Source organism: Artemia franciscana, unplaced genomic scaffold (genome assembly GCF_032884065.1).
Source record: "Artemia franciscana unplaced genomic scaffold, ASM3288406v1 Scaffold_933, whole genome shotgun sequence".
In the NCBI taxonomy this organism is placed as follows: Eukaryota; Metazoa; Arthropoda; class Branchiopoda; order Anostraca; family Artemiidae; genus Artemia; species Artemia franciscana.
In genome coordinates, this window is record NW_027069059.1 from 136,116 (window position 1) to 160,981 (window position 24,866).

Sequence of the window (24,866 nt, forward strand, 5' to 3'; positions counted from 1 at the left end):
TTAAAATGTGTCAAATGAATTTTGATGTAAGATGCCTCAAATACTTTCAGTTGAATTGTGAAATGAAGGGCCAGGTATTCCTTTACATTTTATACAATATATAAAAAGAAACAGTTCAAATTTTTTCACAAAAGAAGAAGCTTGATTTAAAAAAATATATGTATTTTTAACAGAAAGCAACTGACATCAATGAAATCAAATAAAACAAAAATTCATGGGGAATAAATAATATAAGCCATATATTTAACCTATAATGAGGTGGCATAAAAGATTATTTCTAGAATTAGAAAAAAAACAGTGTTATGGCTTAAAGTTCTGCTCAATCAACAGGAGTTGTCTAAGGCCAGAATATTTAAGAACTAAGGCCAGGGAAAAAGAAACTGATAACCAAAAAATAAGGCACCCAAAAATTTCAGGACCCTTTAGAGGGAAAAGAAGTAGAAGTAGGTACTTCAAAATACCTTCCTGGGACATACTTTAGCCTGTAGACACATCCCTGAAAGTTTCATTTTCCTAGCCTAACCTCTTTCAAAGATAGCCAAAAGTAGCTAAAGTAAAATTTTACCCCTACTTTATCTTAAAAATCCAGTTTAAATAGCAATCTCAACAAATATAGACTATATAAAAGGCTATAGGTATTGGCCTAATCATTCTAAATTTTTTTCAACTAAAAATTATAGGATGGTTTACAAACTAGGCCTGTTTGATATAATAACATTTGACTAACTCACCAATGTGATAGCTGCCTCCCTAAGAATCAACCTTTTTAATAACAAAAAAACTTTTCTTCTGACTCCTTATGAAGCTTAGCCTATGCAAGACAGGCCTAGAACACCAAAAACCCTTTAGATACTAAGGAATATGCATAATATTACTTACAGGTCACTGAAAAGCTAAGATTATTTCTATTACTTAACGATTTCACATGTTTATCCATTTAAAAAAATATATAGCATTGACGTCACAATCCTCAAATAATCTTTTTATTTGGAGGTTATAAAGTGCCAGCCCACGGACAAGTAATCTTGAGCGTTTGTGGGGATAATCCGACTAATCTCTGACGTCATATGTGTCTAAAGAAACGCTTGGATTAATCAGATTAATAATCGGACAAGTAAAGAAACGCACCCATCATGATCAAATCTTTCGGACATCTTGGGCTGCCTTTTCAGCCAGCCTTTTGGCTGGCAAAAAAATCTGGTGATTATAAAGCTCTTTTTACCTTCTATAGATGTATAGTCGACTTGTTCTAATGGAAAACTAGGCTAACAAAAGCTGTAGGTCTTTGGTGTTTATATTTAGCCTATAGGACTCTAATAACAGAGGTCATAGCCTACTCTACTGCATTGGTGTGCAAATATATTCTCTGCATTGGGCCTTGAATCCAAATTCATTATTCTTCCTCAGGTAAAACAGAAGGATTTGTTGTAAATATGGGATAGTCTATATTTCTTACCTTAAAATAAAGAGAGTATACAACTTTATGTTTTTTTGTTATTTACTCATACTGCTGTTTAGGTTTACATTTTGTTTTAAGTTCTTTATAGATCTTTGAAAATAATAAATTTTTGGGCCTTAAATGGGTCAAATCATTGCCATCAAACTTTCAAACTTATTGTTTTATTATAGATTCATTTTTAAGGTGCAATAAGCATTAAGGTAAAAGTCTAGTTTAGTGACTTCCTGCTATCTCAGAAAGAGGTTAGGTTAGGAAAATGAAACAGTAAAATTCTAGTTAATTGACTTCTTGCTATTTCAGAAAGGGTTTAGGGTAGGAAAATGAAACTTTCTGGAATGGGTCTACAGGCTAAAGCATGTCATGGGAAGGTATTTTAAACTACCCCCCTCCACTTCTCCCTCTAGAGGGCCCTAGTGTCATTGATTTTGATATTTATGTCTCATATGTTAACATGAAATTGTTAACCAATTATTAGTCTTAAAATTTTTATAACTGAAAATAGCTTCAACTTAAAGGTTCTTTGTACAAGGTTGTAATCAGGGAGGAGGTACTGGGTTTGTCCCCCCCCCCCAGAATCCTTGTCGTCATGTAAAAACATAGACAAAATACATGTAAACAACTTTTTCATGTCTTTTTATTTTGTCCCCCCCCCCTCCTAAAAAAAAGAGAAAAAAAAATTCTGGATGCACCCTTGTCAGCCTATTATGGAACCCTGTCTTAATTTAAAATTGAAGCAGATCTTGAAGACTTGTGCCTAATTGAAGAAAAAAGAAAGTATCATTAACCATGTGATATTAAAGTAGGGATGTTAAAACAGATTATAGTAATCTATTGACTATTGGGTCCATTCCTCTCATCATCCAATTAATTTTCTTTTTTGCTCTTATATTTCCTTTTCTCATGGAGCAACACAGATTCATTGGACCTTATTGCTCCAAAGTGTGAATTAATTTTGCAAGAGAAAATAATTTGGCTATGTATTAATATTCTGTAAGATTCATTGCACTGGCTACCTGAATCCTGACCCATTGATTCTTAATTTATGAATAATTTAAATTTAGTTTGTGGTTCCATTTTCTGATTGGTTAGTCTGCCCTACCATACACTGGTAAATCCCTTAAGTGAATTTATCATTTTTATTTTGTCTTTAGAGTTTGTCTAAAGAAATTCATGTCTGTAGTTTGTGAGATAATTGTACCTAATACATTTTGCATGCAGACCTGCTATACTTTCCCCTGCCCACCCCTAATGTGCAAATCTGTAGCCTATATTTGTTTCTTAAGTATTATATTTGTATTTTATTTTGTGATTTCATTAGAAATATTACTTAGAAATAATTTACTTAGATGAAGAATAACATTAGGCACTATAACCAACAGGTACCATATATATATATATATATATATATATATATATATATATATATATATATATATATATATATATATATATATATATTATGTATATGGTAGGCTACTTCTCTGTTATACGCCTATGTTATTCTTCATCTAAGTAGAATCTGTTTCTTTTACTAATTCTAATGAAATATCACAAAATATAATACTTAAGACACCAATTTGAGCTACTGATTTTTTTAGTTTTTTTTAAGTACCTTCAAAAGAGTTATTTATTCTAATTAAACGGTCTTTGTGGCTCAGGGGTCATTCTTAAAGAATTGAAACAAATTCAAACTCTAGTGTAAAAAGTAAGGTATTGACAAGGGTGTGAACCCTCTCATTTACATAATAGTTTCTGTTTGTTTTAAATTTTAATGTTGCTCCTTACCTTCACTTGAAACTTTTTTCTAAATTTAATATCAAAACAATGTGATGACTAATTTCATCTCTTAAATCTTATTTATTCTATTTTAGTCTATCAGATTTTGATACTTCTAGATATATCAAAAGAATTAGATCTTTATCCTGATTTTAAATATAAAAGTTTCATCCAGTTTAGTTTTACCAATCAAAAGATACAATCCTGAGAAAATTTGCCCTATTTTGGGAAATAGGGAGAAACACCCCCTAAAAGTCATAAAATGTTGACAAATATCACGCCATTTGAATTCAGTGTATCAAAGAACCCTACTGTAGAAGTTTCAATCTCCTATCTACAAAAATGTGGAAACTCATATTTTTTGCCAGAAGACAAATCTTAGGTGCGTGTTTATTAGTTGTTGTTTTTTTTTTCCAGGGGTGATCATATCAACCCAGTGGCCCTAGAATTTTGTGAGAGGGCTCATTATAATGCAAATTAAGAGTTTAAGTGACCAAAAGATTGGAGGGCACTTGGCCCCTTCCACGCTCATTTTTACCCCAAAATCAAAGGATCAAAATTTTGAGATTATACTTATCTTCCTATTCTTCCAAACTTTTTTTTCAACTGTGAAAAAACACCCTGAGCCTTGGCTATTGTAGTTTTAACATCTTTGCTGCTCATACCTCACTACCAAATAACATTTTTCACTACCAAGGTAAGTGAAGCTGCCCACCTGATCAATCTTTTTGTTACCCAATATCACCTTTTCATCTTCACTTATTCCTAACCTTCACGATTTTGTCTTCTTAACATTAATTCTCAAACATATTCTAGCTCCCCAAATTTGCAAAACCTCTAAAAAATAATTTTTTTTGCTCATAGTTTCATCAAGGATGCTTAAATTATCACCATAACCTAATACCATCAGAGTTTTTCTTCCTTGTTTGAGTCCATTGTCTCCCATTGCCTTTCCTTTTTAGGAAAGCAAATTGCCTTTCCAAAACTTTCCTTTTTAGAATTTCAGTTTCTACTGACAAGGGTTGTTTCTTACTTGGACTTTGTTATGATATGCTGTTTGATCCAAGGCTTTTAAAATATGAAAGAGACTACTACTCCCTACTTTAGCCCCTATTTTTTACGTATAATATTCATATTCCCTTAATTTGCACTTTGAAGCAAATTAAGATCCATTTTGATCTGATAATTGCTCCCTCTGAACATTTATTAGCAAGGGGTTCTGAAATATCAAAAATTAGCTATATCATTCCATGGTTTGTCAAGGCAAGCTCTTAGAACAGATCTTTTATAGTGATGCTCACCATGGACCAGGAGTGCCAGGGAGCAACATCTCCTGGAAACAATAAAACATTGAACAATGTATAGAAACAGAAAAATTAGAGATATTCCTGTTTAAACTTCTGTAAAAATATAGTTTTTGGTAGGTAAATGTCTATATTAACCTTTTATTCTGTGTGGCCTAAGTGCATGTTTAGGAACAAATGCATCATTACACAGTATTCCTGTATCTATAACTGTATCTAATATTCATATTCCCTTAATTTGCACTTTGAAGCAGATTAAGATCCATTTTGATCTGAGAATTGCTCCCTCTGAACATTTATTAGCAAGGGGTTCTGAAATATCAAAATTAGCTATATCATTCCATGGTTTGTCAAGGCAAGCTCTTAGAACAGATCTTTTATAGTGATTCTCACCATGGACCAGGAGTGCCAGGGAGCAACATCTCCTGGAAACAATAAAACATTGAACAATGTATAGAAACAGAAAAATTAGAGATATTCCTGTTTAAACTTCTGTAAAAATATAGTTTTTGGTAGGTAAATGTCTATATTAACCTTTTATTCTGTGTGGCCTAAGTGCATATTTAGGAACAAATGCATCATTACACAGTATTCCTGTATCTAAAACTAGACAGTTTAATACATAGTTGTTTTTCTTGTTAATCTTAAATTTGCAGGTTATATCAGACTTTTCATTCAATGGCTTTTTGACACCCTTTTTGCCAAAAATGTCATTTTGCATTAAAAAAATGGCAGAAGCGTCTCTTCACTGAGGCACAGTCTTTAATTTAAAAATGCACTATAACCCTCACTTTCCTTTATAATGAGCGTTTTCCCGACACTCTTAAGACCATTGGCTTGGTATACAGGTGAAAAGCAAATAAAAAACACATCAATGGTCATCCTACAAAAAAAAAAAAAATCCCTTTTGTAAATAGGGGCTTGAAATCTCTACAATAGGGTTCTTTTACTTGCTGAATTTGATGGTATAATTTTCATCTGGATCTTTTGGGTTGACATTCCCCACACCCTTTTCAAAATACCGGCAAGTTTTCTTATGCTTCTGTTTTTGGTGTGTAACTTTGAATTGATAAAACATAAAGGTCAATTCTTTTGATGTATGTGTTTGATGTTTATAATCACCATAAAAGCTGATCCAAGTTCGCCAATGCTAGGATTGTCTTTGTCTCTCTTTCTCTTCTTTTGGTTTCTACTGTAGTTAAATTTCTAGTTCATGCCATGTATTTGAAACTAGTCAAGTTATGCCTACCATTTATTTTTAATGGCTATGCAATAGGGTGGAGCTTATTTTAAAAATTTTGGAAATATTATTTTCTTACCCCCCTAAGTTGTTCCATATCACATGAAAACACTGTAGAAAAAGTTTGAGCCATTTATAATAATGTTTAGGGGTAGCTCAAGTACCTCAAAGATTAAGAAAAAAGAAAAAAAAAGAAGGATTTCGATCAACTTGTATTTTGCTTTAAAAAAATATAAACAAAATTGTTTAGTTCCTATTTATGGTTGACCTGACAGAGTCTGCTTCCTGCTGTCGGGATAAACTCTGCGGTGTTCATTGACAACTTGCAGCAGAAATTGCAGCTGCGACTCATCTTGGGTTATAAAACTGCTGTACTCTTGAATGAGTGCCACTCCTCGCTCAGCGTGGTCATTGACGACTTTGAGTGACCTCACAGTTTCTGACGCTAGCTTGTAGTTGTGTCTATCTTCCCACAAGTCTGGATCAACTGTGAGAAATCCATCCGGAAGATCCATCATTTGAAAGTTTTGCTGACTTTGCTGTAACAAAATGTTCCAGGTTTTTATTCTTGGCTGAATCAAGATCAATGGTGATATGCTTGGTATGTTCCTGTTCCTGGTCGTCTTCACTCTGCATGGCACTCAACATCAGTCTCTTTGTCGACGAACTGACGCGACTGTCGAAGAAAGCCAAGCCAACGAGTTCGGGTGACAAATACCACAAGTTACCGGAAAACTTGTTTGATGTGGCCTTTGAGATTGCCAAATGGATGGACGAGTACTCGAGCAGCGACTTCAGCAGTAGTAGGTCACTGTACGGAGCACCTGAGGCTAAAGGTGCAGAGATCCAGGCTTTCAGGTACACACATACTGCAAACACACACACGTCATGCAAACCTCTTTCTTCTGTGAGAGTCAGTCTAAACTGAGCCTTGAACATCCAGATCTTTAAACTGTATATCACTTTGCTCATCCATCTGGCATGGTGCATCGCTCCGGGTGACATGAATCGTACTCCTCTCGCAGGAGTAGCACCAAGAAAGATGAGCACAAGTTCCAGGAATTCCTTGTAATCATCCCTCGGCTGGCTCTGTTCATGGTGCTTGTTAGCAAAATCGATGGTACTTTGTTTGATGTCATCCACTAGACGCGCCACATCATCAGCTGCAATTCCTGTTTCATATTTATCTGTATCTATGAATCTCCAATAGTCCTGGAAGCATTTGAAGAGTGGAACCTCAGGAGAAGATGTCGATCCCATGCACACTCAAAACGCAGCACCAATGACGAGCTCCATAATATGGTGTCTACAAGCCAGTGACAAGAGTTCCTTACCTAGCTTCTGCTCCAACAGAACACAAGCACCAGAGATCCTGCCAGTGTTTGAGCTTGTAGTATCGAAACACATGGCTTGGATGTTGCCGGGTATGCCCCAGTCTTCAATAGCTCCGAAGACAGCAGAAGCCTGAGCCTCGCCTGTTCCGGATGGAAGCTTGGCTACTGTGAGTAGCTGTAAAACTTCTTTTCCGGAAACCAAAACAGGCAGACGATCAACCTTCTCTTTTCCAATGAGGTCGGGGATCAGTTTGCCGTCCCAGTGGACAACGAGGGGAACATCACTCTGAAACTTGGCTCTGATGCTTGCAGAACTGTGAATTCGATGTTTTGCTCTGAGTCGGCGAACTGAATCTCTATTTAGAGCTAGTTGGTCAATAGTCATTCCTAAGCTTTTGGCAGTTTCTGCTATGACAAAAACAGCCTTGCGGTCTGATACTTTAGTACAATCAAGAGCTGCTGCTAGTTCAGGTGTAACTACAGCTTTTCGGCCCCTCTTTCTTTTTTGAGTTCTGCTTCCTCCAACAGCCCCCTCACTGTCAACGTCTTCTGCTGCGCTGATCTCTGAACCAGATGTGGTAAGTTCGGCTGTGGAAGCCTCTATCTGTTGTATGTTCTCTGTTTGCTGTCGTCTTTTAAGTGTTTGCTGCTCTCTCTCAGACACCCTTTTCTCCTTGCAAGCTAGTGTTTCATCTACGCCAACCATTGACCCCCGTCTCCCTTTTTCTCGCTGGGCTAACAAGAAATCTTTGTCTTCTTGTATTGACATCGTGTTCAGGGCATCGGCGTGAGCGATGTCAAAAAGATCCTCGAGCCTAGATACGAAGGCCGCCTCTCTCGCCTGTTGAGTTGATGACTTTCGTGCTTTGTTCTTCTTGAGAAGACGCCATTCTTCAAATGCCTGCTCAAGCTTGGTTTGACAGTTTTGATGATCTCTCATTGGAATTCGAGCTTTCCGCCAAAACTTTGCTAGTTCGGTTACAGCAGCAGCCGACAAGTGCCTAATGGTCTCATTCAGTTCAAGGTGGAGATGAAGGAAGAACCCAAGAGCCATTCGCAATGAAGGCAGCTTGCTACCTCTTAATTCAGACACAGAGCTACCAATGAGATATAACTCCGTTCGAGATCTAGTTGCATTTGCTAACATTTTCAGTCTCAATTGGGTCTGAAATAAACAGAAAACAGAATTTATAATCATGAACTTAGGTAGGGTGAATTTTTTTTAGAAAAAAGAGCAAAAATTGTTCAACTCATTGCTTCTCCAACAAAAGAATAGGCTCAGTTACATTCAAATTCGTCAATCAATGCTCAGTAGTCATTAACGTTATAGAAATCTACTGTCTTGAGACAAGTTAATACACAATTAGCTTATTATTGTAAAAAAAACAACACTGATAACAAAACAGAACTGATACAATATCGCCTCGAGCAAAAAACTACACCAGACTGAGTCTTGGTGTCCGAGACTCTAGTAAGCGCAACCGGTCAAAAGCAAACAAGTCTGAACACGTTCATCTCTGAAGGATGGAAATTTTGCATTGCCGGCTAAATTATGTCTGGTTCTGCTGCAAGTTGTCAATGAACACTGCAGAGCTTATCCCGATAGCAGGAAACAGACTCTATCCAGTCAACCATAAATAGGAACTAAACAATTTTGTTTATGTGTTTTTAAGCAAAATACAAGTTGCTCAAAATCCTTCTTTTTTACTTTTTCCTTCTTTTTTACTTTTTTTCTTAATCTTTGAGGTACTTGAGCTACCCCTAAACATTATTATAAATGGCTCAAACTTTTTCTACAATGTTTTCAGGTGATATGGAACAACTTAGGGGGGTAAGAAAATAATATTTCCAAAATTTTTAAAATAAGCTCCACCCTACTATGCAATCAGTCAGTTGTCCAGCTCTTATTGGTGACTGCTGTCAACATTTTCTTCTGTATGGGTGCTTTTCCGCCACCCCATATGTACTCTCTGACTCCATTAATGAACCATGCCTTGTGACAAGTAGCTCACAATTGTTTTATTTCTTTTTTCAGGAGAGCGTTGTCGTTTGTTGTGGCTCATCATGAGAAAAAAAAAAATGGTAAGACAAATGAGTGCAAATTATATATATTTAAATATTTTATAGATTATTTAAAAATATTATACAGGTAGATATAAAATTTAAGGAAGAAAAAACGGGTTTTAATTTCAATAGAGCAGTGAACAAAAATAAAAACAAAAACTAAAGTGCTACCTCCAACAGACCATGGCCTCGCACAAAAGGAGAGACACCTTAGCCTTGTAACATACCTCGCCCAGTGTTAGGCGTGTATGCTTGACTTATGGTTTCCAAAAGTCCTGATTCAGTCATAAGGAAGGCAATGGCTCCTAGGAAACTCTTGTGCATGTCAAATTTATTTAGGACAACAATGACATTTCTCAAAGCACTTACAGCAGGCTCTGCAACAATGAAACACTTTGCCTTCCAGTAAAGTGGTTGGTCAATAGTAATGACTAGAATTTTTCCAGCTTGCTAGCATTGTTCTTTTTTCTTTTTTTTTGGAAGTAAATAAAACGGTACAAACCTTTTATATAGCCCTGAACCCAGTCATGTAGCAAGGACTATGGTAGATGGCTCAACTGATTAGGTCAGCCAAAGAAAGGCACTAAGGAATGGAAACCGCAAATTAGAGGGGTGAGTGCTTCTGGAATACTGGTTTGAAATTAAACTCTTCGAGACTCATATTTTAAGGCACCATTCCTAGCTTGATAGGAAATGATGGATTGACCAAAAATTATTAAAATTACCAGTTCATATAGGGCGATTTTCACAACCGTTTTATGTAAGATGTAGTAATTGACAACGTAAAATCAAGTTTTTATCTTTAATTTTTTTTTTTATTTGCCACAATTCACTTCATAGGAAACAATCATAAAATACGACAACGTTGTAATTTCGAGTTTTAACCCCCTCCCCGTCATTTTAGGATGGAAATGGGCTTAAGGGTACTGAAAAATGTGAACCTGAATTCGGATTTGGAGTCAACATGCTTGATTTTATAGGAAACGACTATTTAAACTCCAAAATATTTATAGTCACAAAAATTCGATTTTCTCCCTCATTCAAGGCAAATTTGGGACACTTCTGCAATAGGATTCGAGTGATTTTTTTTTGTAATGAAGCTGATTTTTTCTGAACATGTTGGGGTTTATAAAAAAAAATATGTCGTAATTTCCCTGAGGTTTGACCCTTTTTTTTCCCTTATCTTTCCTCCACTAAAATGATGGCGAGAGAAGTTGTTTTAGAATACACATGAAAAAACATTTTCCCCTTGGGGATTGGCTTGCCTGATGGACCATACACTAAAGAAAATACTTTTCACAAGGGTGTACAAGTTTTTGAGTGATTTCCCTGGAGATTGCTAGTAAAATAAGAAATTTGGAAACCATTTAGTATTTAAGGTTGGCTGATGAAAATTGAACATTTCATTCCTTTGGCCAGACCGTTTTTTTTCAAACTGTTCATTAGCCTCAGTTTTTTCTCTTTTTTTCGTTTTTTGTCTAATCTAAAAAAAATTCCCCATTACTAAGGGTGTAAATTTCGTATATTCGTAGACTAATTATAGATTATGGTATAATACAAGGACGCTAACTATTAAGCAAACTCCAAATGAGTTTCTTATGATAGATACCATGGTTGCTTCATCCTAAGTTGCATAAAAAAGAAACAGATTCTGAGAAATAAAAAAGAATAATGGTTAGATTTCTTAATATTGTAAGTTGACAGATCCAAGGTCATTTATCAATGGTCTAAATATAAATATAATGATAAAGAAAACGTTCTGGATAACTTCTGTCAGTTAAATGAAAATTTACTCATTCAGATGGATGGTTCAACTAGGAGTGGTTATCGTTCATGGCAATGAATGGTAAGTAAAGAGTGGCTACTGTCAATAGAAACTTAAACTCTATAAACGAATGTATAATTTAAATATTTATATAAAAAGGACCTATTTTGTATTATCATTTATTGATTTTAAGTTACCTATCTTCGACTATTAGCATAGGAATGTTTACATAATTTTAGAAAAAAGGGAAAACTCCAAAAGGGATTCAATTTTAATGAGAATTACACCCTGAAATTCAACATGTATGTACCTCCAAGAGCGGACTATGTTCGAAAATATGTTATCCTGTATACCTTTCTTCAGTTGGAGCACAAACTTTACTTGTTACTTAACTTGCCGTTGCATCACATTAGCACACAAAGTGAAAACGATGGAGTACAAATTGAGACAAAAACAGGAAAAGAATAATTACTATACACAAAAATACATAACACCCATTACAAACAATTCAAAAAAGAATACTGATCTAGAGTTGGCCCATCTCTTTACTACAGAGGCTAGACGCCATGTCATTAACGCTAAGAATAGGGTCGGTAATCAAATTTTTTGCTTAAGGAACTGAATTTGAGATCAACTGGGGAGCTGAAAAAGGAATTTGGGCAACTTAAAAACAGTTTTCTAGTCTCTTTTTAATCTGTGCCTTTCTTAAGATCCTAAATTGGTTCTGGGAACCTGTGACAAAACAATCAACATGTATGCTCCGCATAATTTAACAGGAAGTGTAATTTCCTTCCTGTTCACTGTAGGTGAAGATAAGTTTAGGATCTTTCCATCTTATAATGCCACCATAAAGTTGGCTTTCTTAAGCACCACTTCCTGTTAATGGGCTCAAGTAACCTGAAAAACAAAAGCTGCCACTGTCAGTCGTAATCTTGAATCTTAAATATTTTGTACATATTAAACTGTAAACTATTACCTTAATTTGGTAGGCTACAATTGTGTTAACTGTGTAGTGCCATTCATATTCAAAATATTAAAGTAATAGCAGCTGTGCATCCAGGAGGTGACATCCCTTCCCCATTTCTGAAATGAATTTAATTTTAACTTACATGTATTGAAGGTGTAAATAATGCCCAATGACCTCACCCATCCTTTCTATGGATAATATGCAGATAATGATCCTGGAATCCCTTGTTGATTCAAGTTTCGTTCTTGTTTTTTGTCCATTATCATCCAAAGCAGTCACATAAGGCAATGCGAGCTGTTTAACGGTCATTAGATTAAGTGCCTGAAACTATAAGCAAATGAAAAAGTCAAAACAGAAGTTGCACTGATTTTTGTGGCCTATTTTACCAAATGTTTGGCTGAACAAAATAAGTTCTTGTTATTTTGATGTTTAATTCGTTCTTGAACTTTAATAATGTGCTTAAGTGTATCTAATGTTTACTTCGCCAATTTTCCCTTAGTAAAACATTTTAAGGTTGTTTTTGTTTTTTTTGGGGGGGGGGGGTTAGGGGACGGCTGATCTTCACATTTAGGTTTTTTTATAAAACTACAAAGCTGAGACTCAATTAAGTGGTTTTGAATCTAAAAAGTTAACTTCTTGGAATTGTGTTCTGTACATCTCATTTAAGTGACAGCAGTCATTTTAATTCTTGAATTACCCGTAATTAAATGCATACTATGTTTACCTATGGTGAAAAAAATTCTTGCATCTAAAAGCAGTTGAAATGCATTTCTTTTTTTTTTAATCTTACATGCTTGAACATTTTTCAAATCTAGAAGAATATTCTTCTTTTGATTCTGCACGCAGATTCGAATGTGACGGGATGTATAGCCTACAGGATTTCAAAATAAATCACATTTCTTATTATTATTATTATTCTTAACGGGAGAAATAAATGAGGATATAGGATTTGTTTTAAAAGTCTGTTTTTTTTTCGGTCTTTTCCCACTTCTTGTTTTGCTGGGCTTTACTATGTTTTTGTACTAGGGTCTTTACCTCTACTATGTCTGTACTAGGTTTTGGTTGCGAAAAAACGATGGAATCTATTTTTATCCTTATCAAGTCGTTTCTCAAGAACCATTTTAAACACAAAAGTTCTGACTTTGTCATTGGTCTCATTATGTTAACAATATAACTTATATATTTGGAACCAACATAATAAGCCAATTCTTTTTATATATCTGTTGGTATCAAAATTCCGTTTTATAGAGTTTTGGTTACTATTGAGCCGACCACTCCTTACTTGCAGTTTGTTACCACAAACTTTTTGATAACTCATCAAAATCCAAACAGAGATCACTGAAATATTGATCGTTTTTTATGCGTTTCAACTAAAGTAAGGAGCAAGGTTAAAATTTAAAACTAACTGAAATTACTCTGTATATAAGGGGGACTTCCCCCTTCTCTACAGTTTACTCATGAAACAAATGTTTTCTAGTGCTCTGAAATTTTTTTTTTTCCAATTGCAAATTTCTGTTAAAACGGTGGAAACAAGCCAGACTTCAAAATAAATAGTAAGATGCTAAAGAGGAGACAGTCCCCTTCATATAAAAAATAATCTGTTCAAATTGGTTTCAAATCTTTTCCTTGCTTTCAATGGAAAGCTCTTTTATTGTTCAATTTTTGATTGTTTTGCAAATCACACCCAGGACTAACCAAGATATAATTTGAGGTATCGGTCCCTTAAATCCCTGGTTAATTGCTTTTAATATGTGTAAATCAGTAACTGTATGCTGACTAGTACTGTCCTACGTTTAAATTTGTTATTTCAATTCTGGATAAATTTGAATGAACCTAAAATATTGGGGATGAATATTAATTTAGTGCAAAGGTCTTGTTATTATTACTACTAAAGAATTTTGGTTGGATGAAAAGGAGTATTATTGTTAGTATGGATAGAAATTCTGTGCATCTTTTGATTTTCTACATAATTGAAGCCATCGCAACCTCTGAAATAGGATTCTCTTATTGATAAATACATTACATGCATTTGTGTAAATACATTGAAGTACTAAGAAAAATATTACCATTTAAACTCCTGAAAACTAAGCTCAAAGCAGCATTTGCCACCCCAAAAAAATTTCTGGCGGGGCTGATGATGACCTGCCTTGCCCTTTCCACCTTTGTGCTGATAGATATGGAAATATAATATTCAAACTGTATAGAGGAATATTTTAATTAATTTCTACCCCCCCCCCCTACCTCTTTTAACATTTTATCTGAAGCCTCGTGAAGAGTAAGTAAAGAGTCCATTAAAATATACTTTTTTTCAATCTACCCTATCCCCACCTAAACAATGACACACACACCCCCACTATAGCTGGTCCACAATTACAGATTACCAAACGTAGGATAAACTAGACCTACGTTGCCCGGGCAACGTGAAGTGTTGCGGCAACCTTTGTCCGGCTTCGCCGACTAAAGTGTTGCGAGAGCAACATTTTGGTTTTGTTTCTTCGCTATCGATCAGTAATCACATGATCAAAGGCTATTCCTCAGTGTTGAAAAAACAACAACCAAAATAATATCGAAAGAAGGGACTAAATTGACTTTGCAGCCAGTTCAACTTTATCCTTTTCAATCGTAGACATCGTGACGGATGAAAACTCGGAACAATATCTTATATAATCTAGTTGGTATTATAAAGCTATCCGTAACTTTTCAGGATCAAAATACCATAGATGACATTCTATTAATTATTACGAAACTATCTCATTGTTTTACATTCTCGTTTGTGCTTGTTTCTTCACTATCGGTTAAATGATGAAGTTGTCAGCCTATCAAAGTTTTTAGAACGGTATGTTCAAGCAAGAACGCAATCAGTTATCACATGACCAAAGGCTATTCCTCAGCGTTAAAAAAACAACAACTACAAAATAATATTGAAAGAAGGGACTAAATTGACTTTGCAGCCAGTTGAATTTTATCCTTTTCAATCGTAGACATCGTTACGGATGAAAACTTGGAACAATATCTAATATAATCTAGTTGGTATTATAAAGCTATCCGTAACTTTTCAGGATTAAAATACCATAGGTGACACTAATTATTACAAAACTACCTCATTGTTCTACGTTATCGTTTGTACCCGTTGCGTTAACACTTAATTCTGTCAGATTTAAAGAGATCGAATACAATGTGGACCAATTTGCACAAATTTCTTGCTCAAAATGAACAGATTCTTACTTACAAGTCTCTCTCCCGTGACTGGTATAAAACTTTCAAATTGGTATACCTCATGAAGGAATTTTTGTACCAAAAAATGGATGTCATATACTTTGATCAGCTCATCAAGAGCTATTGATTGCTGTCGAAAAAAAAATTATATCTGTCTTAGTTCAAAAGTGGATTTTTTTTTTGCCGTAGGCCAACTTTCTAACGTCACCACTTAGAAAGGAGTAAAGGATAAACTCCAATTTCTTTAGCCATGAGAGAACTTTTAAACTTTATTAGGCACATCTGATACCATTTCTCTACCACAATCCCAAGTCCGAAAAACTGAATGATAGACTCAGCTGAAATCACGAACAGAAATGGGTAGAAACAATAGATGGCAGCATTTTCGGACCCGTGGGAAAATACCACATTTTTGCTTCTGTAAATTTTTCTATTTATCACTCAAAGAAGATATATTGGCTGTGGGGCTGGGTAACTGCCGCATATATTTAACACTTACAGATTTTAGTCCATCTTCAACTTGAAAGTGGTGCCTGCCTGCTAGAACGAAGCTTTCAACTCGAAAGCAGAAACATGGTTTGATGAAACGAAAGCTTGGCTGCACAGCTTCAGATATTCCTCTCTGACATGGCTATATAACTCTACTTCACTTCGCACACCATAGGCTCTGGCTCGTGGACGAGCAAAAACCATCCTTTTTGGCCCCAGGCAAGAGTTCTGTAGAGCTTTTAAAAATGTAATGTCATATTCATCAATCCGACCTGAGGTCCACACTTTCCGTAAAAACCGCACAGGTTAGACCCTTACCAGTTTCCAGGAATAAGCTGAGATCGGCGGCATAGGAAAAAAAACGGGAAAAAGCCAAAGTGTTGCTCTTGCAACACATTTTATTACAAGTAAAGCGAATCAAATTGGTTGAATCCGTAACTTCCACCTTTTTGCATTACATCTTTTGCAACTGGGAAGTCTAAAATGCAGTAATTGATATTTATAAATCAACTAGCCTCTCGAAATTTTAAATTAATTTCAAATTCGTTCCCTTTGGGATAAATTTGTAGTTTGGTGCCCTAAAATGGCAGAAAACAAACCTTCCCCTAGCCCAAACTGTATGGTCACTTAAAAAGAAATTTAAATTTACGTTTGAATGGGCTCTTTCTCAATTATCTTAGACCTTCGGTTTGATCACCGCTGGTAAAAAGCAAAACAAATAAACATGCATCGACCATGTTTTTATGGCACTTGATATCTACCAAGTGACATAGCAATCGCAAAATCTGTCGGTCTGTCCTGGTTTTGCTACTTTAGGCACTTCCAGGTAAGCTAGGACGATGAAATTTGGCTGGCGTATCAGGAACCAGACCAGATCAAATTAGAAATTGTCGTTTCCCCAATTCGACCATCTGGGGGGAGTGGGGGACGGCTAAATCGAAAAAATTAGAAAAAATGAGGTATTTGTAATTTATGAACGTGTAATCTGATCTTGATGAAATTTGATGTTTGGAAGGATATCGTGTCTCAGAGCTCTGATTTTAAATCCCGACCGGATCCGATGACATTGCGGGGAGTTTAGGGGGGGGGACCTAAAATCTTGGAAAACGCTTAGAATGGAGGGATCGGGGTGAAACTTGGTGGGAAAATTAATCACGAGTCCTAGATACGTGATTGACGTAACTGGAACGGATCCGCTCTCTTTGGGGGAGTTGAGGGGAAGGGTTAATTCTAAAAATTAGAAATTTAGAAAAAATTGGAAAAAAATAGCTGTTCAGAGTAGTTTAAGGTTTTTGCATTAAAATAGAGGGATTTATAAGAAAGAGATTTTAAAAAAGAAAACTAAGTTATTCCGCTCATACTTTTTTTTCTTCTTTTAGCTATGTCGTCACAGAGGATATCTTGTTTATCAGAGGGAATTACATCGAGGACTGAGAGGCTTTAAGCGGCAATTCGGAGACCAACCAAGGTTTTTTTTTTCAACCATTAAAGTATGCTCAAAATGTTTGCTTTGTTCTGTGTCCTAGATATTTGCTTGTCATTTTCTGTTATCAGCCTGGGGATTCAACTTCATTTTTATCTTGCTCAATTACTTGCTTTGTTCATTTGTAGTTTATATGAGTAGCAAAGCCATGTTACTGAACTTTATAGCCCTATTTTCTGATTTCAATCAAAGCTCTCTTAAATAAGTGTCTGAAGAATAAGCACAAGCTATAGATACGTGATGGACATAATTGGACATAATTGGACATAATTTTGTCTGAAGAATAAGCACAAGCTATAGATACGTGATGGACATAATTGGAACGGATCCGTTCTCTTTAGGGGAGCTGGGGGTTGTTAATTTGGAAAAATTAGAAAAACTGTGGTATTTTAACTTAAGAACAGGTGACCTGATCTTAATGAAATTTGGTATTTAGAAGGAACTCATGTCTCAGACCTCTTATTTCAAATCCCCACCAGATTTGTTGACATTGGAGGGAGTTGGAGGGGGAAATCTTGGAAAACACTTATAAATGTCGTAGATACGTGATTGACCTAACTGGACTGGATCCGCTCTCTTTGGGGGAGTTAGGGGGTTGGGTCTAGTGTTTTGGCGAGTTGGGTGCTTCTGGACGTGCAAGGACGATGAAAATTGGTAGGCGTGTCAGGGAGTGGCTCAAATTGACTTGTTAAAGTTGTTTTCCTCGATTCGACCTTCTAGGGGAGGGGGGGGGGCTGAAAGGAGAAGAAAAATTAGAAAAATTGAGGTATTTTTAACTTACGAGGGGGTGATCGGATCTTAATGAATTTTGATATTTAGAAGGACCTTGTGACTCAGAGCTCTTATTTTAAACCCGACCGGCAATAAGCTTCTGATTTTCCTTTTAAAGCAGTCTATTGATTCTTAGAATTTTGCCAGAGCTCATACCATATGAGCTCTTGGCTCTTCCGACCTCGTCACAAGTGCCATATGAGCTCTTAGCTCTTATCTGCAAAAATACGGGCTTTCCCAGAAGATGTATTTTTCATTGAGGATGGCAACTATACCCTCTTCTGCGCCCTTCCCCCCCCCCCCAAAAAAAAATCGTTTGATCAGAATTTAGAGATACCAAAGCCATTTTGTTCAGCATAGTTGAGAGACCCAATAACTTTTTCTTTGGAGTTAATTTGACCTCCCACAGCCCCTGGGGAAATGTCTTGAAAATATATAATTTTCCCACTGTTTACGTATAATATCTGCTATTTAGAAGTATGCATTCTTTTTTCAGGTAAAGGATTTAATTTTCTGCCGGAGGATTTTCTGCAGGAAGAACTTTCCATTGGGAAGCATATTTCCGTGGTATAAAATTCCAAGGGGAAATTTTACACTGGGGTGATTGGCCAGAATTCCTAAACAAAATTCTTTTTATTCATTTTTAGTTTCTCTTTGTAAAGCCAATCTTACGCGTGGAGATGTTAAGGGTAATTGTCTGGGATAAATTTTTAATAGTATTGAATGGTCTAGACGATTTTTCTGGGGAGAGGAATAATTTTCCGTGGAGGTGGAGCTGGATTTCCTGGAATTTTTAAAAAACCATTTGAAATAAAATAAAAGTTTTTTTCCGTTTGAAAGTATGCCTAAGGCTCAACTTACTTGACTTATCGCTCCTTCTCAGCAGGGTCGCCAGCGTAGAGGGAACTGGTTGACAAAACAGTCAGTCTTCTCCATGTAGCCCTGTCCAGGGCTAAGGATGGGGCATTATTTGGGTTGATGTTGCGATTGAGTAGCCGTTGGTTTATTACATCATCCCATCTAGTGTTCGGCTTTCCTCGAGGGTCTTTCCAGCCATTTTCCGAGGGATTGAAGTCCGAGATGATCCCTGCGGGGGGGGATTCTTAGTGAGAGACGGAGTAGGTGGTCGTACCACCTTAGAGAGCGGGCTTCTAATTGGATAGAGAGGCTCGCCAGCTTGAAGGTCTTCAGGATCTCAGTATTGCGGATCTTGTCATACCATTTGAAGCCTTCGACTCGACGCAGGTGTCTAGCCTGAACAACATCGACCCTTCTTAGATGTGTAGAGGCTATCGGTCATGTTTCAGATGAGTACAGCATGATGCTTGAGACTGTAGCGTTGTAAATTCGGGCTTTGGTATTGCAGTGAATTTGCGGTTTTTGGAAGACTGCTCTCAGGAGTCGTCCGAACACAGAGCTTGCCTTGGCTGATCTGGATGAGATTTCGGCGTCAAGTGTGCCACTTGAGGATATAATGGATCCGAGATATGTAAACTGCCTTACCACATCGACAGCTTGGTCGTTAATCTCAACAGTTGAGAGTGGTCCTGATTTGGTCTTTTCTATGGGCATGTTATTCGTTTTCTTCCGGTTGATTTGCAGCCCAACTCTAGAGGCTGTGGCGGAGACTGTCTCGAGTGCAGACTTAATTTGGTCGTGATTATCACTAAGGACAGCTACATCGTCCGTGACGGCATCATCGGATAGAGTCCTCCTGGCATAACTGATGCAGAAAGGGTGGGCATGTTGCGTCTCGTTCAGGATGTGGTCGATGAGCAGTTAGATATTTCAGGTGCAGCAGCGCATCCTTGTTATAGTCCATTTTGTATGGGGGAAGGAAGAAAGAAGCTTCCCGTTAACCAGGACGGCGGTTTCTGTGTTGCTGTAAAGTTCTTTGAATAGGCTGACTATCTTTGTAGGAAGGCCCGCAGCTTTTAGGATTAGCCAAAGGGGCGGTTTTTCAACAGTGTCAAAGGCAGAACGAAAGTCAATGAAAGCTATGTAGGCTTTTTGGGTAATTCTACTGTCTTCTCAGCGATCTGTCTAACCGTGTGAATCTGCTCAGTTGTCGATCTTCCTGGCATGAATCCTGCTTGTTGGGGGTGGCACAAAGCATGTAGGAAACTTGTTGCACGTTTGAGCAGTAGTATCAGAAACAGCTTTTCAGGAACAGACAGTAGGGTGATACCGCGATACTTACTTTAGTTCGTCTTGCTGCCCTTGCAATTAAACACTGGCACAAGGATTCTGTTCTTTAAATCTGATGGTATAACTTCTGTGTTACAGATTATGCTGAACACGATCTGTAGCCAGATTATCGTTGCAAGGCCGCCTAAGAAATAAAAATACATATTACATATGAAAACATACCCCCTCCCAAGGACATCTTTATTGCTCCAAAACGCTTATATATAATTTATTGGGTCCTCTTCTGTATTACTATCACCCATTTCGAAACTAACTTTTACAAATATTAATAATAAAAAAAAAAATATAAAAAGGCTTAAACTAATTACTAAAAAAAATTAAAAATAAAAATTTTTCAACCATTGATAGTGCTAAAATTAATTCTATAATAATTACACCCCTCTCCCCTCTCTCACAGTCCAAGTTTTCAGCTTCGTCAGTCAACTTTGAACATGCGTCATTGCTGGCTGATGGCTTAAAACCAAGTTAACGATTTACTTCATATTCCCAAAAATGATCTTTCACATATTTGTTATTATTTTGTAATACTAACTAATGTTACAGTCTAATTTTCTAATATAGCTTACCTGCTCACAGGAGAGGGAGATAATTCCTAGGAGGTAGATTCAATGAAACCTGTTGATAAAGCACAAAACGGACAAAACGGAGTGATTTAAGCTATATATTAACATATACAGCGATCGTCATCAGTAGATTTATTCTACTGATTATCGATTACTGACTCGTCTGTAGTAATTCTACTGATGACGATCGCTGCATATATGTTATAGAAATATCTGGACTTTTGTACCTGTTTTTTTTTTTTCACTGTTTAAAAAAATGGATTTATCCCCACTTAAAAATTTATTTGTTCGTCATAGATAGGCAGTGTGGTGCAAGAAGAAAATACCTAATTTAAGGTGTTACGTCAAAAATAGTCCAAAAACCTTTTGAATGTAAGACTATCTTTTATCGCCAATCGATTAACGTCCTTTTTCTTTTCTAGGTTGAAAATTAAGAGCTGAGCTGTGAATTCCGAAATTAAATCTGTGAGGTCTGTATACTGTTGCCGTCTTTTTGTGTGATAGCCTTTATTTTCACAGAAAAAGGCGTTGCAGCAGACGTGGCCCCTAATAATTATAAAGTTTAAATAAAAACCAAGGGTTCTCAACCTTAAGTAAAGTGAATTTCAATAAAACTGTTGTTTTTCTTTATCTTCCTTTTTTGTATTTTCAAAGAAATGGAACCCTTAACATTTTTAAATCTATTAAATTTTTTTGCTCATCCCTTGCTAAACGGATTTACTGCTCATCTAAGCTCATCTACTCCTTGTGTGACCTCTCCGCCTCAGCCAAGGAGCCGCTTCCTGAGTCAAGAAACAAAGAGACAAAAGAGTCACAGACATTTTATTCTATTCATCTTAATAAAAATTGTTTAACTTGTTTAAGGGAAACTTTCTTATTTTGTATACTTAGAGATTATCGTATACTTGCTACTTGCCGATTCTAAAGAAAGGAATTATTTAAGGAACCCTGATAAAATCATTGAGTCAATTGGAAAGGTGATCTTGCTCAAAATCATAGTCCTGGAATATTTTTTTTATTATTATTATTACAAAAAGAAGTATCGCATCTTTGCGCTAAATTAATAGAATGGTAATTACAAAATGATAAAATAGAACAATACTTTAAATATAATTGGTGAAGCGATTCTTTCAATTATAAGTTTGATAACTTACAGGAGTAGATTTATGCTCCGGAAGTGAGTTCAAAGCTGGTAAACCGGTCACTTCTAATTGGAATATTTCTGGAAATATAAGAATATTCTAAAACATACTCTCGGATATTGCTAAAAAGAGACCATTAGAAGAGGGTGTTGTTAAAAGTTTGGCATCAAAAGGGTAAGACCATTTAATGACTAAAAATAGGGTCAAACAAACATGTATTATAACATTAGTTAGCTTTATCAAATAGTAACAAAGATGTAAATTGTCATTTTTGGGAATATGAAGTAAATCGTCAACTTGTAAGCCATCAGCCAGCAATGACGCATGTTCAAAGTTGACTGACCAAGCTGAAAACTTGGACTGTTAGAGAGGGGAGAGGGGTGTATTTATTACATTATTAATTTTACCATTATCAATGGGTGCAAAATTTTTCTTTGTAATTTATATGAATTTTTTTGTTAATTTCTTTAAGCCTTTTTATATTCATTTAATTTTTATTAATATTTTTTAAATTAACTTTGGATTGGGTGATAGTAATACAGAAGAGAACCCAATGAATTATAAAAAAGAAATCAACAGTGCAACAGCACAAACACATAAAAAAAGACAGAAAGAGAAAAGAAAGACTGTTTTCCTACATTAGTAATTAATATTTCAGTACTTGAATGAGGCATTAGCCCCACTCATCCATACTATCACATAGGTCAAACAGCATAGATACACAATCAACCATAAAGAATAATCCATGGACAGGCAGTCATGTCGTAAGTAAGTATAAGTCGTCATTTACCAAATATGAAAAATAAAATAAGACAGATAAATAAGACATAAAAAGACAGAGGCACCAACCCAACACAAGGGCTCATAAGGAGAATAAGTGTTTTGGAGCAATAAGTGTAAGATGTCCTTGGGAGGGAATATATTTTCATATGTAATATGTATGTTTTATTTATTATAGGTAACAAATAAGAATTTTTAACATCTTGGTACTTCGACGTTACATGGTCCCAAAGACCCTCTCCTCCTGCATGCATACATACTGGATTTAAAACAAATCGCCTTGAGGCAATCGATTACACCACATAGAGTAAATTAAAAGATTAGGTACACTTTAAATTAGCAAGGTCATCAAAACAGAAATACTTTTTGCCAGTTTAACCCATCTTAGCTGGCTGAGAATAAGGATTTTCTTGTATTTTCTTTTGGTCGTTTCAGGTTATGAAGTTTTTAGGACAATGAATTTTTGTCTTGGTACCCACATTGAGCCAAATGAATGAATAAGCGAAGCTAATTAGTTAAATTTTACAAAGCTTTTCGTATGAAAAAACTCAAACATTACAAATTTATTTATCTCCAAAGATCACAACTAAAGATTATAAAATTGTCAGGCAAGGCCGTATCCAAGGTGGAGGGGGTACGATTTCTGTTCACTGTACTCGTAGTTACAAAAAAAAAAATTTACAAGGTGGAAACCCTTTTTTCCCTTGGAAAACTGAAAATCACCAGTGCCATCTAAACTTCGGTGATTGACCACGTTTCTTATTTTGGATACATTAAATCTTGGAGAGAGTAAAGGAAGTGGCATAATGTCAGGAATGAAATTGCCTGCTCAAAGTTGAAAAACCTACTTAGCCCTGCCAAGATTTTTCCACGCTAATCCAGACTTACTTAGCGAAGATTTGATTTTGACATGAAATACTACTACTGCTAACAACTCACTGCAACACCAAGCCGCTTGATGCCAACCCAGGTACGAACACTCCTCTCCCATCCCAATCTATTCAAAGCTTCCCTCTACATCCTCCCAGGGATTCCCCATTTCCTTTAAAACTTTCCTTATGAGGTCCTCCCATCCCAATCAGGTACGAACTGTTTTTCGTTTGGCGCTAGACGGTTGGCCGACAAGGACTTAAAACTTTTGGCATGAAATAATTTTAAAAAGCAATGCCGATTAGATATTACTTCAAGAGAAATTTCAGCTTTGATCCTGTAACACTACTAATTAGTTCTGTCAATTATCCAGCTGGCTTTGATGTTTTTTTATTCTTTTAAAGATGTCGCCAGACGCTGCAATGTTAGTGGTGCTAGTTAATTTTCTCCATTTTAAATTACCTAAGATCTAACTCTAATGAGTTTCCCAGTCTCTTTGGTATAATGTGCTACGCCCCGCGTTTTTTTAAACTTAAAGGAATCTGTGTATTTTGTTTTAATCAGATTTTGGAAGTTAGAGACTTCAAAATTATTGTCATTGTTCCCCTTGAGAGCTAGCCAGTTTTCATTAGTAATCTAAGATCTTTAATTTTGAAAAGAGCATCATTAGAAATTGGGTGACAAGAGAACTCAGAAGTGTGACATTCATATGTGACCAGGATATCATCCAAAACCTTTTCCAGATAGATAGTTCCTCAAGAACATGATAGTACGCCCCTGAATCTCTATCAGAAACCTGTTAATAGCAGGTTATTGCTTGCAAGAGTGATTTAAGGCAAACGAGTTAGTATGTAATATGGCAAATTAGTTATTTACCCTTAGGGCAAGAGTCAATATGTTGCTTGCCAAGCTAACCCTTTTTCCCCATATTTATCTGATGAAAATTTTGAGATGGTTATTTAATTCTGCATAGTTGAAAGATCCAATAACAATGCCTGATATATATGCATTATAGCAACTCCACTTCGTTCTTGATTTGAATAGAATTGATTTCTCCGACCACAAATGAAATTTATTAAGTTTGCCGTATGTAGTGATAGAGAATAATGTCTGACCATGGATTTTAAAAGGAAGATTTGGGATTTGCCAAGGACTGAAGAAGAGGGAATTAGACAAAACATGAAATGTTCTTTTTCAGTTTTAATTCGATAGATGGATAGAGCGGAACCTCGACTACTGAGTAATTGCAAAATTCTTAGGTAAAAGTTAAAGAATACGGCATTAGACTTCCATGCAGCTAGAGTCTCTACCGGTGTTGCTGACCTCTGTTCCATAGCCCTTCAGCCAGGAATTGCAATGGGGGGGGGGGGTTAACCCATGATTTCGCACACCCTTCTTGTTTACCTTCCCCAGATTTTTCCAGGTACCCATTTAC

At 36.0% G+C, this 24,866-nt stretch overlaps 1 long non-coding RNA gene across 1 annotated transcript; it reads left to right on the forward strand.

Moving 5' to 3' along the window:
• The first annotated feature begins 1,111 nt into the window (after positions 1 to 1,111).
• Positions 1,112 to 21,497, forward strand: LOC136043756 (uncharacterized). The gene is made up of 4 exons (XR_010621707.1): positions 1,112 to 1,200; positions 9,149 to 9,195; positions 16,994 to 17,082; positions 21,062 to 21,497. It is a non-coding gene; the product is annotated as an uncharacterized LOC136043756 (long non-coding RNA).
• The last annotated feature ends 3,369 nt before the right edge of the window (positions 21,498 to 24,866 follow it).